At 41.8% G+C, this 19123-nt stretch overlaps 1 long non-coding RNA gene across 1 annotated transcript; it reads left to right on the top strand.

Annotated features, from left to right (window-relative positions):
* Positions 1–3327: 3327 nt before the first annotated feature.
* On the top strand, positions 3328–5632 carry LOC113900710. Its single transcript, XR_003513224.1, has 2 exons — positions 3328–3630; positions 3910–5632. It is a non-coding gene; the product is annotated as an uncharacterized LOC113900710 (long non-coding RNA).
* The last annotated feature ends 13491 nt before the right edge of the window (positions 5633–19123 follow it).

Genomic DNA, 19123 nt, shown 5'->3' with positions numbered 1-19123 from the left:
ACTAGGTATTGTTATGATAAGTTCTTTAAATGCTCTGCAGCCTGAAGTGAAGTGAAGTGAAGTGAAGTCACTCAGTCAGGTCTGACTCTTTGCGACCCCATGGACTGTAGCCTACCAGGCTCCTCCCTCCATGGGATTCTCCAGGCAAGAGTACTGGAGTGGGTTGTCACTTCCTTCAGCCTAGGATTTTGTTTTTTGCTTTTTTTCCCAAAACTAGAAGTCAAGTTCCAGTGCAATCTTGGAGATTTTCTTCAGAATATCACCCATGACTATATTTTGCTTTTTCTGAAATTGTGGTGTGTCCAGTCCTTCCCTGATCACACATGCTTAACCAAATAATGACTAACAGATTCAGGGCTTAGTAAAATCCTAAACTATCCATCATTTGTCTTTCTGCTTCCTCAGTCTTCATCTTTTGGGTCTTCCATATCTTCCTTCAGCAGAAATCTTCTGAAGGAAACAGTTTGCAGATTATCATCTGTAATTAACTTAAATTCAAAGATTCAAATACACTCCTTTAATTTCTTTTGGGGGTATGATCAGGGAATTCATTAGTAATCAATATATTTAATAAGTGTGTGGTGTGCCTATTGGCTATCACACACAGCATTCTAAACAACATATCATGTAACTCCTGCAGAGTTTCCAAATCTTGATTATTTAAACAAAAGCAGATTTACCTCTGCAAATCTTTACAAAGATTTCCAACAACCAAAAGAAAAAAAAAACAAATGGTTATTTGGTTTCAATCTAACATGTGCATCTATCTGGACTTAATAATTTCCCTCTGTTTATTTTCCATTAAAGAGGAGGTGGTTATACAATCCAGTGTGAGTATTTATAAAAACTCAGAACTTTGTTTGATAGAGTATGTTATTTCATAGCATTTTTCAATCCATTCAGCTCTGAGTGTTTTCTATCACACAAATTGCTGTGTCACTGAATGTCATTCCAAAGCTGGTGGTGTGAACCCCACATTCGTTTCAAAGACTCTCCCTCCCCATCAGGAATTTCCTCTTTTTAAAGATGCACAGATAAAACAGTGATTGCTTAGAAACCAAGTTGCAATGTTCATCACTTTGTAAGTACCATGACAAATTACAGAGCATTGTTGTTTAAATTAAACGTTAAAGTAGGTTAGTTCAGACATTTATAATGGTGCATGTAATTAGCCCCAACACCGAAGAAATATCAACAAATTAACTGTTTTCGAAGAAAAAAAAAGTCATCTTCAAAATATTCCCGTATGAGCACTGGGGCCTTTAAACAAATGATGTCACCCAGTCTGGGAGGGCTTTGTCATGTTCAGTAAATTAGCACGACCTAACCACAGCAGAAAATTTCCTTGAGCTGCAATAAAGACTAAATGCTTTCAGACTCCCATGATCCTTTGTAGTCATCATTTTAAAGCACTGCCTTAGTGAGCTAAACCTGTAAAGTTTTCTTTGGAGCGGCTGTGAGTTGATTAGATCTATTTCAGCCTAGTAGTGGTAATAGGCTCCTCTCTGAGAAACTGCTTACCCTCTGCTCCCCGGCAGCTGGAGAGACTGGAATTAATCAGATCTGCTGGGGACTTCCTCTGCGTCTCCACAGGCCAGCAACTCTGGAATCATTTACCGCGGAATCTGACTGTCAACTCTTTGTCATTTAGGCTTTTGATTATGCTTTCTTTCTTTCGTTTTCTTTTTTTTTTTCCCCCAAGGGGAAAAAAATGGAAATGGATGACAGATTATCCTAATAAAGAAATTTACATGTGACTTATACAGATATCCGTGATCACCTTTGATCTGTCCTTTAAAAAAACAGAGGTGTGTGATAAGGTAGGGAGGATCTGCTATTAAAATTAACTTTCCCCCCACCCTTTATTAAGATATACATCCAACCAAAAGAAAGCAGACACTGATAGGTACACTGTGTTTTGGAGAAGGGTATATTTGGAGATCTCATTTTTGAAGGACCTTTATGATTCTCTTCGGCAGCTTTCCGTAAAATGGTTGGTCTGTGTGTCTAGCTCAAATTTGTCCGTCTCAACATGTACAGAATCACTACCTATAACACAAAGCCTATTAACATTCATGGCAAAGCACTACCAAGTACCCACTGAAATGACAAAGAAACAGATTCAAGTCCACATAAAAATCTATGAGTCTAATTTCACTACTTGATTTTCTCAGATGCAAATATCTTGATAATTGGGTTGCATGATTTTACGCTTAAAATTTAAAAAAAATATATTCCCATAATGTCATAACAAAAATAAACCACCCAAATCGGAGGACAATTTTACATTAAGAATTTTTATCTTGGGGCAACTTTTTCTTCAATTTAGAAACCAAGAATATTTTCTCTTATTTCAGCGTTCTAATTGTTTGACAGGGTACTCTTTCTGAGGGAACATATACCCAACAGATAGGGTAAAGACATTTAAATATCTTCTCTAGGGTATAACTGTAATAAGTATATGTAAATGCTGGGAACTAATGTTTCTAAAATTGTGATACATAATATTCTAGGATAAATGTAATCCCCCTAAAAGTATTTTTGCAAACAATATTTTCTTTCACCTAATTGGTATGAAGGCTGTAATGAGTCAAATTGAGAAACTGTATATTGTACATGCCAAGATGTTATGGATACATTGGGATCACGTAGCCCAGATCAACAAAAGTGTTACAGAAACAGACAACAGACTAAATGTATTTACCTTACAACATGAATGTCCTGCTTTCTGTACAAGTTTGCAGGGCAGGGCAGCGGATTTCAATAAGGAATTGTGTGTTACATGGGGCTTGTGGACTCTACGTAAGGCATAGCCTTCTTGTCTGTCCTTCTGACGCTGTTTAAGTCTGGCTGGGCCACAAAACAGCCACAAAACGAGTGTAGATTTGAGGGCTCACTCTATGTGTGTGTCTGGCAGGTGGAGAGTGTGTGTACCTAAAACATCCCTTCCAAGAAGAGGGAATAGTGTCTCAGTGGTCCAGCGCTCAAAGGAATGGTGGGAAAGGTACATCGCTGATGAACACGGCGCCAACACTGTGGGCTTATGTCGTGTTTTTGAGAATTGTATTTTCTTAAGGGATGCAGGCTCCCTTTGGATCATTCAAATGTGAACAATTGAGCAGAGCGTCTGCTTTCTGGCCCACACCCCTTCCCCCTCATCTCCTCTCCTCACCCACTCCCTCCCACCCCCGTCTCTGGCTGTGGCTGGCACCTTGCTCTTTCTTCTGTTTGGGTGGGCAGGGTGCCCAGGTGCCTCCCAAGGGGCTTCACCTACATTGCTCATTAGCCCCCCTTCAGAAGGAAAAACCATCCTGCCACGATGCTCTCTGCTGCCTCGCGGTCCCCAAGGCCCTGAGATGCTGACTTCTCTTCTGCTCTCCGTGGTCCCAGGCACGGGGGCTACAAGAGGATGCTGCTGGGGTTCATTTGGCACAGCCTTTTGCAAGAATGCAACTTGCATTTGGCCAAATTCAATGAGGAGCGGAGAGAGAGAGAGGGAAAGAGGAAGAGAGAGAGAGAGAGAGAGCCCTGCTCACTAATTGAGCTATTTAACAGACTGCAGAGCTACCTGGAGAGCAGCCAATCATTACTCAGTGTCTTAATAGTGCTGAGACTCTAGCATCATTCCAAGTAAGTTTCACATATTTGTTTGTTTGTTTTATTTTAGTTTGTCTTTAGTGGTGGTGGGATGAAGAGAGGGTGGAAATAAGAGCAGAGATGGGGGAGGATATGAAATGAGGACCACTGTGCCTTGTGTGTTAATCCAGACACTGAAGGAGGAAAAGCCAGTGTGGTTCTCAGACTAGCAAGGAACAAATTCAAAATGGCAAAAAAAAAAAAAAGTTTGAGATTTATTTACAGGACTTGGTCTTCATAATTTTTTTTTTTTTCTCGCTTCCCCTTACGTAGGTCACCTTCCCCATCCTGGGGCATCTCTTTGGCTGCTTGTCAATGGCCCTTTCCCAAGTGGCACTGACCCGTCAGGCTGTCCTTGCTGACCTGGCCTCAGGCTGGGGCGCTGCTCACAGGCTGGAACGATTTCCTTCAGAACAGCCCTTGGATGCAGAGGGTTTGTTGATTGGCAAGATGGCTGGAAAGGGAAGACCCTGCCAACCTGGAGCCTGCTCTTCTTTCTAGACTTGGCCCCAAAGCTCTCTTCTCCTGGAATCCTCTGGGACGACTCCCTTCCGATGTCTCCATTCCGTACTTTGTACGCACAGCTTACATCAGTGTGTCCACGTGGCATCTATTTTGACGCCTCCATTTCTTTTTGAGGCCTTGGTGTCTGCTTTATCTTCTTGATCAGAATAGAAGCCCTCCCAGTGTGGGAACCGTATCTTCCAATTCTTCATTTCTTTCTTCTACCATACTTTTTCTCATACTTCGTGAGCTAAAAGCGTTTATTAAGGTTTATTTTGACACGCAAAGAGTTGGACACGACTGAATGACTGAACAACAACAAACAGGTTTATTTACTGAATGACTGTGAGGAAAAGTAGTTGTTAGCTGAAGCTTCCATTTCGTGAAAACCTTGGCCAGGCACTGACCATTCTCTGTGCCCCACTTGATCAATATTAAGAACAAACCACAAGGATCCATTTTCAAACGTTCTGTGAAAATTAATAGATACTGAGTGGCCATAGCCCAAGATAGTGATTAAGAGGGCTGGCTCTGGAGCCAGGATGCTTGGTTTGAATCCTGGCTCTGTACAGACTAACTGCTCAATAATTATAACACTCTAAATTTTCCAGTTTTAGGCTCAACAGTTACTGAATGTTTACTCTGTGCCAGCCACGGTGACAAGCACTTCATCAGCATTGCCATGGCACCCCTAGGAAACAGATACAGTTATTATTCCCATTTTACACATGAGTAAGGTCAAGTGGTTGACATGGCTCTTGATGTATGGTGGGGGCTTAATGGTGACATTGAAGCCATGTGATGAATTCAAAGTGTACCGAGAGCTGAAAGGAGAGGAGAGGACCAGCTTCCAAGCTCCTCTCGCCCATCTTCCTCAGCTCATACCTGGGGCCATGGTCTAGGCTGCAAGGCAAGCCTGGGACGGTGTATCTGCAACCCCAAGCACAGTTTACAGCGATGGCAGAAATAAACAGAGTGAAGCCTGCTTGCGATCTCGCCAAGCCTGTTCTCTCTCACGGCACATTCCTATCTGAATGTCCCAGCCAAGGACCCATAAAAGGGTTTTACCACTGAGATTGGCTTCTCCTCAAACTGTCAGAGCTATTGCCAAGTGTTGCTGTCAAACAGTGGCACATCTTCTCCCTTTCAAATCCTGCGATTCTCTGCGGCTTAAAAAAAAAAGTGCATTTGTCTATGTATGTGTTGTTTGTATTTCTTTGTGTGTGTGTTCTCAGACACCAGGGGTGACTTATGTTTTAGTCTAATTTATAAATGATTATATCAGTAACTGAACTTGTCTGAACACTAACGCACTATAGATGTGTCTAGAATTTAGTGAGCAGTTGGTGTGCTTTAAAAATGCTAAAAAAGTGTTTTCTACAGTTTAGTATTTGCATTGTATGACTTTCTTTTAAATATTACAATAATTTTTTTGTTTATACACTTCAGTGATATATTTTTATTTTAATATTAAAAATAGACATGCCATCTCCTTTATTTCTAAGTTATTTGATAGGTTTTCTAAAAATGTTAAAGTATACAGTATAAGAGCTTGTACGATCTAAACTTATCTTTAAAAAAATGTTCCCAGTTTTATTTTAAAAAAATTACCAAGATTCAAAGATGATTAACATGGTCTCACAGAAATTCAATATGGCATTATTGATTATGTTTGATATTTTAAAACAAGAACACTTTCTAAAATAATTATATCTTCCACTTACTGAGCACTTATTAATTCATTCAAAAAGTGCACATGCGCTCAGTTGAGTCTGACTCTTTGCAACCCTGTGGACTGTAGCCCGCCCGGCTCTTCTGTCTTTGGGAATTCTTCAATTCTGAACCAGGGATCAAACTGGCAACTCTTATGTCTTCTGCACTGGCAAGCAAGTTCTCTACCATGAGCGCCACCTAGAAATCCCACATCCAGCTCTCGTCTATCAGTTATCATCAGGGTGACATCGGACAAGTTAAATCACTGAATGCCCTACAGGTCTCCCAACGGGTAGGGATCTCTAGTTATTTCTGAGAGTTTGGGGGGAAAAAAGACATTCTTGATTTGATCCAAACTTTCAGCACTTCTACAGAAATGATTACATTCCTGAGAGAGGCCGTAGCCATCACTTATTTTGCAATCATCATGAGAAATCCCCGGGTACACAGTGCAAAAACTAAACTCAGGCTCACTGGAAATGTCCCAGGTGGCGCTAGTGGTAAAGATTCTGGCTGTCAATGCAGGAGACACAGGGAACTTCGGTTTGATCCTTGGGTTGGGAAGATCCCCTGGAGAAGGAAATGGCAACCCACTCCAGGATTCTTGCCTGGAGATTTCCATGGACGGAGAATCCTGGTGGGCTACAGTTTGTGGGGTTGCAAAGAGTCCTGAGCAACTGAGCACTGGGAGCTTCAAATGCCTGGATGCCCAGCCTGGCCGCCCAGCCTGGCCACCTCCTGGTCATGGTTTGGACCCCATTGTGGGATGAGCACCAGGCTTGGGTGTTGAGATGAACATCACTGTGGGGCCAGATCTGGGTTCAAGCACCCTTGGGTGGGGTGGGTTCCAAACTTGTTTCCTCTTCTGTAAACTGTGGATAAGAGTTACTTGGTTAACAGGGTTGTAACAAGCTGTCATAGAGCTTCAGTCATGGCAGGGATTATTTTCTTAGAGGTCCTCCAGTAGCACCCTCATTAGAGTCATCATTATGAGCACTAGCACCGCACCAGCACAGGTATGCAGGCTTATTGATCAGGGTCTTAGGAAAGTTTCTTGAACTCTTTAAAGCTGTGCTGGCCAGTAACCTCAGGTGACCACTGAGCCCTATAAATGTGACGTGCTGTGGCTGTACAATACACACTAGATTTTGAAGACTTAGAATGAAAATGAGGATTTAAAGCACCTCATGGATTAAATGTTTGTATCATTACAAGTTGAAGTGATAATAATTTGAAAACATCTAACAATAAAATATATGATTAAGATTATTTTTACCTGTGTTTTTTGACTCATTTTGAATGTAGTTGCCAGAAAATTGAAAATTTTAGTGGTGGCTCCCATCTGTGCTAGTATTATGTTAATATCAGACAGAGCTTCTCTAGGGATCCAAGTTATTGGATTGGACAAAAAATGTGTTTTGATTGTTATGGGAAAACCTGAATGAAATTTTTGGTCAACCCAATAAAAGCCTAAAAGGAAATGCAACTCAGCTAAACCCTTTCCTTTTTTGTTCCAGTCCTCCCATCCTTTATCTCTGTGTTCTGGGAGGTTTTGTCCTGCACGATATACTTTAAATAGACATATATAAAGAGGGTGAAAGAGGAGAGTGTAAAAGCTGTCCTAAAACTCAACATTCAAAAAATGAAGATCATGCATCTGGTTCCATCACTTCATGGCAAATAGATGGGAAAATAATGGAAGCAGGGAGAGACTTTATTTTCTTGGTCTCCAAAATCACTGTGGACAGTGACTGCAGCCACGGAATTAAAAGATGCTTGCTCCTTGGAAGAAAAGCTATGACAAACCCAGACAGCATATTAAAAAGCAGAGACATCAATTTGCTAACAAAGGTCTGTGTAGTCAAAGCTATGATTTCTCCAGTAGTCATGCATGGATGTGAGAATTGGACCATAAAGAAGGTTGAGCACTGAGGATTTGATGCTTTCGAACTGTGGTGCTGGAGAAGACTCCTGAGAGTCCTTTGGACTGCAAAGTGATCAAGCCGGTCAATACTAAAAGAAACCAACTCTGAATAATCATTGGAAGGACTGAGGCTGAGGCTGAATCTCCAATACTTTGGCCACCTGATGCAAAGAGCTGACTCTGGGAAAGACCTTGATGCTAGAAAAGATTGAGAGCAAGAGGAGACGGGGGTAGAGAGAAGATGAGATGGTTGGATGGCATCACTAACTCAACGAACATGAGTCTGAGCAAACTCTAGGAGATAGTGAAGAATAGGGAAGCCTGGCATGCTGCAGTTCATGGGGTTGCAAAGAGTCAGAAATGACTTAATGACTGAAAAACAACAACAATACATATTTTAAAATATATATATATTTTCTCTACTAAATGGGATAAAGCAGAGCTAACAAGGATGGAATATGTAAGACACTTGGAAAACAAATGTTGGGAACACAATTTCATTCATTAAGAGAAGATGATTGTTACTTTGAAATATTTTTAAAGCCTGTAACCAGGTTAAAGATTTACATCTGGATGTATTTTTTGCTTCTGACACATCAAGAAAACTTCAGTGTAAAAGACAAATTGCAAAGTGTACCAAGTAGGATGATACCACCTGGACATTTACTGAAAATGTTGCACCGTTCGTCTACTGAAAATTCATGGAGGAATAATTGAATAGCATATGCGTGATTGTATGACTCACAATTTAAAAATTCAGTCTGTATTTGTGAGCCAGAATTCCACAGTCTTTCCAGATTTTAAAGTGGAGAAAACGTAGAAATATCCACCACTTACTCTACACTGTAAATAAACATTAACGTTTGTCTTTACTTCCTAGGAATGTGAAATTCTGGTGAAGCATTTTTTGTGTGTGTGATAAACAGAAATGCTACAATTATTTTTCTGCTTCACCTCTTTGCTCTGTGCAACGCTGTTGAACTTGCCCTTTTAAAGATTAATCAAAATCTGCATTTACAATCAGTTGAAGGCTGTCTCTATAATTTTGAGCTCACGTAATGTGATAGGAGTTAATTTGATTAAAACAAAATTAAAGCATGCATAGTCCACAAAAGCAGAACACATTCACAGGCTTCTTAGTGCCAGGGCTGGTGCTGAAAGACTTGCCAAGGGAATGGTTTTGAACTAGAAAGATCTTGCCTCTTAGTAGATGTGAAAGATAAGTGGATGTGACTGGGTGTTTTACTGTAACATTTGATACTCCCAGAATGATCACATTTTATTAAGAATTGTGAAAAAATAAAAGGGGTAAGTAGTTTAGAGAAACCCGTTGTTTTTTCACTCCCCAGCACTGCAATTCTTGGAGTGGTTGCTGATCTGCTATCCATGCTCCCCTCCCTCACTTCTCTGGTTTGGTTGGACCATATAAATTTGGGATGGAGTCAGGGAATGAGAGGGCTTCCCGGGTGACTTAGTGGTAAAGAGTCCGTTTGCCAATGCAGGAGACGATTGGATGTTCGATTGGAGACGAATGCAATGTTCGATCCCTGGGTCAGGAAGATCCCCTAGAGAAGGAAACGACAACCTACTCTAGTATTCTTGCCTGGAGAATATCATAGACAGAGGAGCCTGGTGGGCTACAGTGCATGGGGTTGCAAGGAGTTGAACATGACCTGGTAACTAACAACAATAACAGGGAATGAGAGTGTATTCCTATATACATGCTGTCCACTAGGCTTGAGGAGTTAGCTTGGTCTTCCACACTTGGTGTTATTTCTGATGTTAATGGTTTCTTCTGCCCATGTGCTGGCCCCTGAATAGATGCTGTGCATGTGTGCTTTCTCAGTCGAATCTGACTCCTTTCTGACCCCATGGACTGTAATCTGTCAGACTCCTCAGTCCATGGGATTTCCCAGGAAAGAGTACCGGAGTGGCTTGCCCTTTTCTTCTCCAGGTTGTCTTCCCAACTCAGGAACCGAACCCACATCTCTTGTGTCTTCTGCCGTGGCAAGCAGATCCTTTACTGCTGAGCCCCCTGCATAGATGATGTGAAATCTGCACTCAGCTGAGGACTCCTCCAAAGATAGTCAGTCCCAGGGGGTCCCTCCAGTGGTCCACGGCCCAAGCTCTATCTCTGGGAAGGGAGTCCCCTCTTCATCTCTGAGCGCCTTCTAGGGATCCATGTCCTCTTTTCCTTCCTCTGGGGGCCAAGGGGGGCTTCTCTGGTGGCTCAGATGGTAAAGCGTCTGCCTACAATGTGAGAGGCCAGGGAGCTGGGGAAGTATTTATGTCAGGTCTACTTTGCTGCTACAGGCTCCCCCAACAGTCCTCTCCCATCCCCTCCCATCCCAAAACTACCAGACCAGTTGTAGATACCAGCTCTGACATTTTCTCTGCCAATTTCAGCCAGGTTATATAACCACCTGTATATAAGCATGTATATACTTATATAAGCATGTATATAAGCACACATGTGACAGTGTACACCAGACATGTGAACTAACTTACGTGATCAGACATGTGAACACACATTCTCATCTCTGGAAGTTTGTGACTTGAAGGTTCGTATGTGGGGCAATCAGTAGAGCTCTGGTCGCTTATGTGGGGAATTGCCTTAAGTCACAATCTCCTCCCCTTTAAAAAGTGATGAAAACCATTGCATGGCTATATCTTTCAAAGCCCACTGGAGAGAACGAAGGTGTACTCTGCTCACCTGTGTTCTACACTCTCAGGTAGGGTCTATGGGGTTTGATGGGCACCAGGTCAGGCGGTTCATACCCAAGGTCTAAGAGTATTGCTCAACTTACCTGAGAGTTGAGCCAAATGTCTGGTGGAAACCATCCACTCTTTCATTTTGTCAGACTCCTAAGGGGAAACATGCAGTAAAACATTCTAGATTTTTTAACATGAGTGTTACACTCTAGATGTAAAATTGTGAATCACATACTTGTGAAATATTCTGAATACTGGCAGTTTCAATGGAAGGTGGCTTTGAGTAAAAACTACTTACAACACAATAATTAGGGTCTGATGAGTCCTGACCCCGTAGAACTAAATCTGGGAGAATCTCAGGTCTCAAACTGCTACTTAAGTGCCCATGGGCTAAAAGTTGCAAAATGGAATGGGCAAGGAAGGACAGTCATTAAAATTTAAGTAGATGAAAATTGGATAATCGCACGCTGCTTTTTATCCTGACACACATTGCATTAAGAGTTACTGTGTAGAACCATCTTCTTGAGAAATAAAGAGATGAGATGGTTAAACAAGTGACTATTTCTGAATCGTATCAGGGAGAGGGGCGCATGTGAGACACAGTCTTACAGCTCATTCCATGCTCAACTCAGGGTCCCTCATGTAACCAGTGCTCCATAAATATTTGTGGAGTTTATTAATGTAGGAATGTAAACAGATATCTTATCTTTCCCTTAAAACTGAGTACAATGGAAGACATTTAAAAAGGTAACCCAGAATCAAACACAAATCATCGCAATTTAGCCCTTAATTAACATGAAGAGTCCATTGTTGTTATCAGTTTTCAAGATTTGCGTAGTGATCATGAGATAGTTGGGCATCTTTGTAATGTGTTCTCCAGGTTTAGTTAATGAGGAAATAATATTCTTCCCCACTGCATTCATGTACTTGGCATCCTTTCTGTGAAGTGCTAAAAATACCATTTTGGGGTACATTTTAGAGAGGCTAAGGAAAATATCTGAACTATAAAATTCAAATTGCCACCTCCTTTTCAGCTTCAAGCTGCAGAAAGTAGTTCCCCATTGAATATACATGTCCTCTCACATCTTCCAGGGCTTGGGTGTGTTGGAGGTTGTTGATGTAATATATGCAGTTTTGTGTTCAATGAAGGCTTTCTGACTGACAGATTGATGAAGGGAATGTTGCAAGGCGGTGTGTCTATTCATCTAATTGTCTAGGTGATTTGTAGGAGTTAGAAAAACTTCCCATTGCTGAGGAGGGTGAAACTGGGTAATCACAGCTTTCAAGAACTTGAATTTCCAGTTAAAAAAAAATTCCTCAGAAAGAGAAGATGACTAGCCAAGGGAAAACCTCTAGGGTGACCAAGGAATTCAACCAAAAAAAATGGAGAGGACCTAGAGCTCATTCACTGTAGTTGCTGCTCTTCATAGAGAAACTCCTCTTTTTTTCATATATATATATCTATCTTTCTGTCTTTTATTGAGTGTTCCCTCACTCAGTCATGTCTAACTGTTTGTGAACCCATGGACTATAGCCCTCCAGGCTCCTCTGTCCATGGGATTTCTCTAGATTTAGAATTTTAGGGAGTATCAAATTTCCAAAGCAGTAATTACTGAACATTCACTACCATTCTCTGTTTTCATTTTCTCATGCAACGCACTTAGACGTTGAAATATACTTATGCACTTAAATAAGATTTTCCTCTGACTAAATTGCCAATCTCCTGAGAAAAATCTGATAAACTAAATTTTAATTAATCTCTGTTATACCCTTCTCATCTTTCCTCAAATGAATTAATTTTTTTCCCATAGCAACTTAATACCTAATTCACTCAAACACTGTTTTACTTTAGAACCCTCGCTTTTGCTTACGTTTTCTCTGCTTGTATTTTTCCCCCCAAAGGTCACAGCTTTTAAACACAGGTGTTTTTTCCCCTAAGATTCACGGAATGTTTTATTTTATTGTCTAGTTTTTACATTTAATTTATTCACTGAAAAAATATGTACTAAGCATCCTTCATCACCTTCCCTCTTAGAGGTGCTGAGTGACCTAGCATCACTGACCTGTAAGTAGCAAGGCTGGAATATGAACTCATGCCACGTGGCTGTAGGGTCTGCCATGTGTCTGTCTGTGTATGGGTCTGGACAAGAAAGGGACATGAGTAAGGTGTTTCTTTAGCACCATTTGCCATCTGGTAGTACAAGGAGAAAAGACAAATGGATTGATGGTGTGAGCAAAGGTGATGAGCTTCTTGGGTGAGATATTAGTGTTAAATGACTGGTTTAAAAGATGTAAAGTGTAGAGGAAGATCATGAGTCAAAAGCCAAGAGTTTAGTTGTCATTTAAACAATCAAGCTATGACAAACCTAGACAGTGTACTAAAAAGCAGAGATATCACTCTGCTGACAAAGGTCCCTATAGTCAAAGCGATGGTTTTTCTAGTAGTCATGTACAGATTTGAGAGTTGGACCATAAAGAAGGCTGAGCACGGAAGAATTGATGCTTTCAAACTGTGGTGCCAGAGAAGACTCTTGAGAGTTGCTTGGACTGCAAGGAGATCAAACGAGTCAGTTCTAAAAGAAATCAGTCCTGAATATTCATTGGAAGGACTGATGCTGAAGCTGAAGCTCCCAAACTTTGGCCACCTGGTGCAAAGAGCCGACTCATTGGAAAAGACCCTGATGCTGGCAAAGATTGAAGGCAGGAGAAGGGGATGACAGAGGATGAGATGGCTGGATGGCATCACTGACTCACTGGACGTGAGTTTGAGCAAACTCTGGGAGATAGTGAAGGATAGTGAAGCCTGGTGTGCTGCAGTCCATGAGTAGTCCAAAGAGTAGGACACAACTTAGAGACTAAACAACAACAACATTAATCAAACCCCAAATCAAATGAAAACAAACAATTACTGATCCCCTGCCAAGTATCAGATACAGTTAGCAGCCCCAGGGCTACAAGCATTCAGAAAACATGGTCTCATCCTCAGGAATGTGGAATGTTGAGTCAGAGTCCTGAGTCACATAGATGACAAATAGTGACATGTGTAACCTACCAAAGGCAGGAGGGCAGCCTACCTGAGTCTGCCAGGTCAGAGAGGCTTCCTGTAGGAAAAGCCACCAAGGTCACTCCAGGAGAATGCATAGGATGTGTGACTCTGAACCTTTTGGAATTCACATGCCTCAGTTTTGAGAGGAGCATCAAAATAGTCTGACGCTGACTGAGAATCAAATGTGGCAATTCAGTGTGAGCATTTCCACTCAGGGGTTTTTCATAGTTGTAAGAGACATTTCTTAAGATGTTAAATATTTTCTAGTCCTACCTACCTCAATAAGCATTTCTCTAATTCTTCAACCTTCTTTCTAGAAGCCTATGGCTGTTGCTTAGATTTCACAAACAGCAATGATCTTATTTACTAACCAGTTCTGAAAAATCAACTCCATATTAGAAAATTGTAGAAGTTGAGCATGACACCAGGGACTTCCCTGGTGGCTCAGATGGTAAAGAATCTGCTTGCAATGCAGGAGATCTGGGTTTGATCCCTGGGTCAGGAAGATCCTTTGGAATAGGAAATGGCAAACCACTCCAGTATTCTTCCCTGGAGAATTCCAAGGACAGAGGAGCCTGGCAGGCTACAGTCCATGTGGTCACAAAGAGTCAGACAAGACTGAGTCACTAACACATACACAGCCTGACACCGAATTATTAATTGCAGTGAGCTCAGGAGCAAAGGAAACATTGGGTGCAAATATATTTATGACAATAAAATTTTATGTGATTTTTATTTAAATGCAATATTTTCCCCCAATCTGGTTATTTCATTGAGTAGCATCTTCAGACTCAAATATGTATTCGAATCTAAGACCGTGTCTTTCCTTGAGAAAGGAAAGTCATCTTCACGAAGGAGCCTTGCCTTTGCAAGTAGAAATAATTGACTGAACAGGCATAATGTAATTCCCTTTTAAAGAATGTTCTTCACCATGACACTTGGGTAGTAATAGTAACGATCTTTCTTATTTTATGCTCCACTAGGGCATATGTGGCCAATTGTATCGCCAGTGTAAGTCTGGATGACTTTCTATTACTTTCTATTGATAGTTTTTAATAACGGAAGACATTTGGAACCAGAAGGCAGTCAGCGGTGCTTGCAACAAAGCAGGGGCAATTAAGATGGGTAAGGGTTCTACACCCTACGTTGGTCTGTGCACACCGGGAGAGGCAAAGTCAGCCATTAAAAAAATTAAACCATTCGGGGCTGGGGTAAAGGTCTGTGAACTGTTTAATGTCATAATTGCCTGCTGCCTCAGTCATCAAACTGAATGAACTTCTAAGTTGAAATGTCATAAATGCTCAGCATAAAGATTTATATAACCCAGGTATCCGACCTACCGCCACGCTGTGCCTGTGGCAGGAAGTGTTTGTTATGTCTTACTCAACCTTTGGGGGAAAAAAAATAAATAAATCCGGAAATATGCTTGCTCTGGCAATGATCAAAACATTAAGAACTGATTCTGTTATCTGTGTGGTGCATTCAGAATCTGTGATAAACATAGCCATTCCTTATAAAAAATAATTTAGATCCAGATTCCTTTCATAGATGTATGTGTTTACTATAACAAATGAAAATGGTCAGTCTCATGTTTTCCCACTGTACATGTTGCTGAAATGTGAGAGGAACATTGCTAGTTAAAGCTGTTTTATGAAGCTGTTTTATGATTCTGTTTTATGAAGAAGTGCAATATTCTGTGCTTATCACTTCTGTTTTGAGCCTTCCTAGAAAAGCCCCCAAATTTTGTCAGGTGTATAGGTAAAATGTATGTTAAATGTAAGAGTAATTTGTAATGAAACATTATTTGGAATTTCCCCCTTTTTGAAGATGTTTTTGGATGTGGATCATTTTTTTAAAGTCGTTACTGAATTTTGTTACATTTTCTGTTTTCTGTTTTGACATTTTGGGTGCCAGGCATTGTGGACTCTTAGCTCAGCCAACAGGGATCAAACCTGCATCTGCTGCATTAGAAGGTGAAGTCTTAACCACTGGACCGCCTGGGAAGCCCTTCCCCTTTCTGTAAAATGTAGGATTATTTTCAAGTTGGAGATTTATGTAACTCAAAATACTGGCACATCTCACTTAAAAGTTTAAAATCAATGAATTTCAGAGTCATTGTGACGAAAGTCCTGATGAAGCTCTATCAAATTTAATGGAATGCCAACCTATGAATTATATTTCTCAAATTATCAAAAGTGTTACACTCTTACAAATCAATAACAAAAATTTAAAAATAAATTAAAATGGGCAAAAGACCTGACTGAATCCTTGATAAAAGAAAATGAGCGTGTGCTCAGTTGCTTACTCATGTCCAACTTTTTGTGACCCCATGGACTGTAGCCCACCAGGCTCCTCTGTACATAGGATTATTCTGGCAAGAATACTGGAGTGGGTTGCTATTTCTTACTCTAGGGGATCTTCCCAACCCAGGGATTGAATCTGCATCTCCTGTGGCTCCTGCATTGGCAGGTGGGTTCTTTACCACTGCCATCTGGGAAACCCAATAAAAGAAAATATGTAAGTGGTTAATAAGTATGTGAAAAGATATTACACCATTCATTTCCAAGGAAATGCAAATTAAAATAACAATGAAATACTATGGTAAATCTATTAATATGGTTGAAATTTAGAGTGCCTTAAAATACTAAGATCTGGTAAAAATGTGGACCACCTAGAACTCTTATGCACTGAGGATAAGAACATGTATTAAATGTCTAATATTTAATATTTAATTCAGTTCACTCATGCACTGAATCTCTCAGTCATGTCCGACTATTTGAGACCCCATGGACTGTAGCTGCCAGGCTTCTCTGTCCTTGGGATTTCCCAGGCAAGAATACTGGAGTAGTGTGCCATTTCCTTCTCCAGGGGATCTTTCCGACCCAGGGATCAAACCTGCATCTCTGGCATCTCCTGCATTGGCAGGTGGATTCTTTACCACTGAGCTACCTGGAAAGCCCTGTCTAATATATGGGCTTCCCTGGTAGCTCAGAGGTTAAAGCATCTGCCTGCAATGCAGTCCAGTGGTTAAGACTTCTTCCCCTGGGTTGGGAAGATCCCCTGGATGAAGGAAATGGCAACCTACTCCAGTATTCTTGCCTGGAAAATCCCACGGAGAGGAGCCTGGTGAGCTATACTCCACAGGGTAGCAAAGAGTCGGACACAACTGAGCAACTTCACCAAGCCCTAAATTAGAGACAAACAAAAGCAAGGAAGTATTGACGTAAGAGAGTGGCCCTGCCTGTGAGATGGCTGGTCTGGTAAGGGAGCTGGTCAGGAGGGCAAGTGATCACCACCCTGGATCAAATGTAGGGATGCAAGAGGCACTCTCGGAGCCCATGGGGTGGTGTGTGCATGCCTGTGTGTGCTAAGCCGCTTCAGTAGTATCTGACTCTGTGCAACTCCACGGACTGTAGCCCACGAGGGTCCTCTGTCAATGGGATTCTCCAGGCAAGATTACTGGAGTGGGTTGCCTTGCCTTCCTCCAGGGCATCTTCCAGACCCAAGAGCCTCAACCAAATAGGACAGGGAGTAGAAGAGACAGGAGGTTTTAGGTGGTTTATCAACTAAGCCGGAGAAGATCAGGTGTGAGCCACGGAAAGAAAGGAGAAGGACAAATATTAAGTCAGAAGAGTAGACTTGAAGTGTAGATCTATGAAAGATGACCTGGGATGCTTCTGGTAACAATAGAATCAGAGGAAGGAGAAGTAGCAGGAATGTGACCACAGAGAAAGGTAAAAACCACCCATTCGAAGGACCAGGTACAATTTCATGCTAAAATATTTGGTCTTCATCTTCAAAGCTATGCAAATTCCATAAAGGCTTTAAGTGCCGTGATCAAATTTGGTTTTTGCAGTAACTGCTCTTTCAGCAGTGTTAAACATGGGCTGGGTGTAGGTAAGACTGAAGACAAGGTGATTAATGACTAAAACCCATTTATAACTCACCACCCATGAGCAGTGTAGACTTACCTTCATCAGTGATCCAGATCTTGGTATCTGGAGGTTTTGCCCAAACATGTGTGTCTGTTCTTTCAGGAATTTTTTTTTTTCCTTCCTAAAAGTGCTGAATGCTCCTCAGCAATGCTGCTAAAGAAAGCTTAGGCAGATGATGACAACAGTATTTTTCCAAGAGATGATCACATTCCAAACAATGTTTCATCACAGAGAGACCCCCAGAAGCCAAGGCTCAGGCAGCCTGTTCTTGGCTCTGATGCCCTCCAGCTCTGCTCAGTGGGACCCTGAAACTCAGTGAGGCTGTAGAATAAGACCAGTCCCAAGCCTTCCTCTGTCAAGATTAAATATTGTCTCTAAAATTTTGGGCTTCCCTTGCGGCTCAGATGGTGAAGAATCTACCTGCAATGTGGGAGATCCAGGTTTGATCCCTGGGTCAGGAAGATGCCCTGGAGAAGGGCATGGCTACCCACTCCAGTATACTTTCCTTAAAAATTCCATGAACAGAGGAACCTAACAGGCTACAGTTCATGGGATCGCAAAGAGTCAGACACAACTGGGTGACTAACACTTTCACTTTTTTCTGAAGAGCTTGGATCAGGTAGCTTGTCCCAGAAGTACCCACTGAGAAGAGGTTCCCCGGCTGGTCTCAGGGTCTGTGCAGGGGACTTTGGGAAAACAGCCCCTGCCAAGGTGACTTATTATGGGAGTCAAACACAAAAGAGGACTACAGAGATACTGGAAGAGACTAAAATAGAGAGAAGTGGGAAAATCTAGAAGTCAACAACTGCGAAAGGTGGCTGCTTACCCAAGGACTGGAGGGGCCGGGGTAAGTGGGGTTGGAGACTTGGAGGGCAAGTCTTCTTTGTCGACAGACTTCTAGGAGAGAGGAAGCTGCTGCTGGAGAAGCCTTTGGAAATAGAAGTGGGGTGGAAATACTATGGGCTTCCCTGGTGGTACGAGTGCTAAAGAACCCACCTGCCAATGCAGGAGGTGCAAGAGATGCAGGTTTGATCCCTGGGTTGGGAAGATCACCTGGAGAAGGCAATGGCAACCCGCTCCAGGATTCTAGCCTGGGAAATCTCATGGACAAAGAAGCCTGGTAGGCTACAGTCCATGGGGTCGAAAAGAGTTCGACACGACTTGGGGACTGAACAGCAATATTCAGGAAAAGTAGTAATTTGAGGGTAAACACGGGTTTCTTGTACTGAATTTGTGTGTGTGGATCCTGGGTTCTTCAGCACAGGAGCAGGACTTGAATGGGAGACAGGATTCCGGGCAGCGTCAGCATGTAGGTAACCGTAGAGGACAGGTCAACTCAGATGAGTGTGAGTGAAGGTGAAAGAGGACCAAAGACAGAAGTTTATGGATGATAGTGCTTTTGATTCAGGCAGAGAAAGAGGAAGGAGCAGAAAATAACAGCAAAGAAGTTCAGAGAAACAGAAGCACTGAAAGAGCTCAGTTTGTATGAGCCAAGAGAGGATAAATTTGAAAAAAGGAAATGGAGCAGTGTATTGGATTTGGCCAATCCAAATCTAAGGGACTATTGGTGACTTTTGACAGCAAATTCAGTGGAAGATGAGAAATGGAAAGTCAATTGCACGGGGTGGTGGTGGAATAAGGAAATTGCTTGAG

This window comes from Bos indicus x Bos taurus, chromosome 11 (assembly GCF_003369695.1).
Source record: "Bos indicus x Bos taurus breed Angus x Brahman F1 hybrid chromosome 11, Bos_hybrid_MaternalHap_v2.0, whole genome shotgun sequence".
Lineage (NCBI taxonomy): Eukaryota > Metazoa > Chordata > Mammalia > Artiodactyla > Bovidae > Bos > Bos indicus x Bos taurus.
This window is presented reverse-complemented; position numbering and strand designations above follow the sequence as displayed.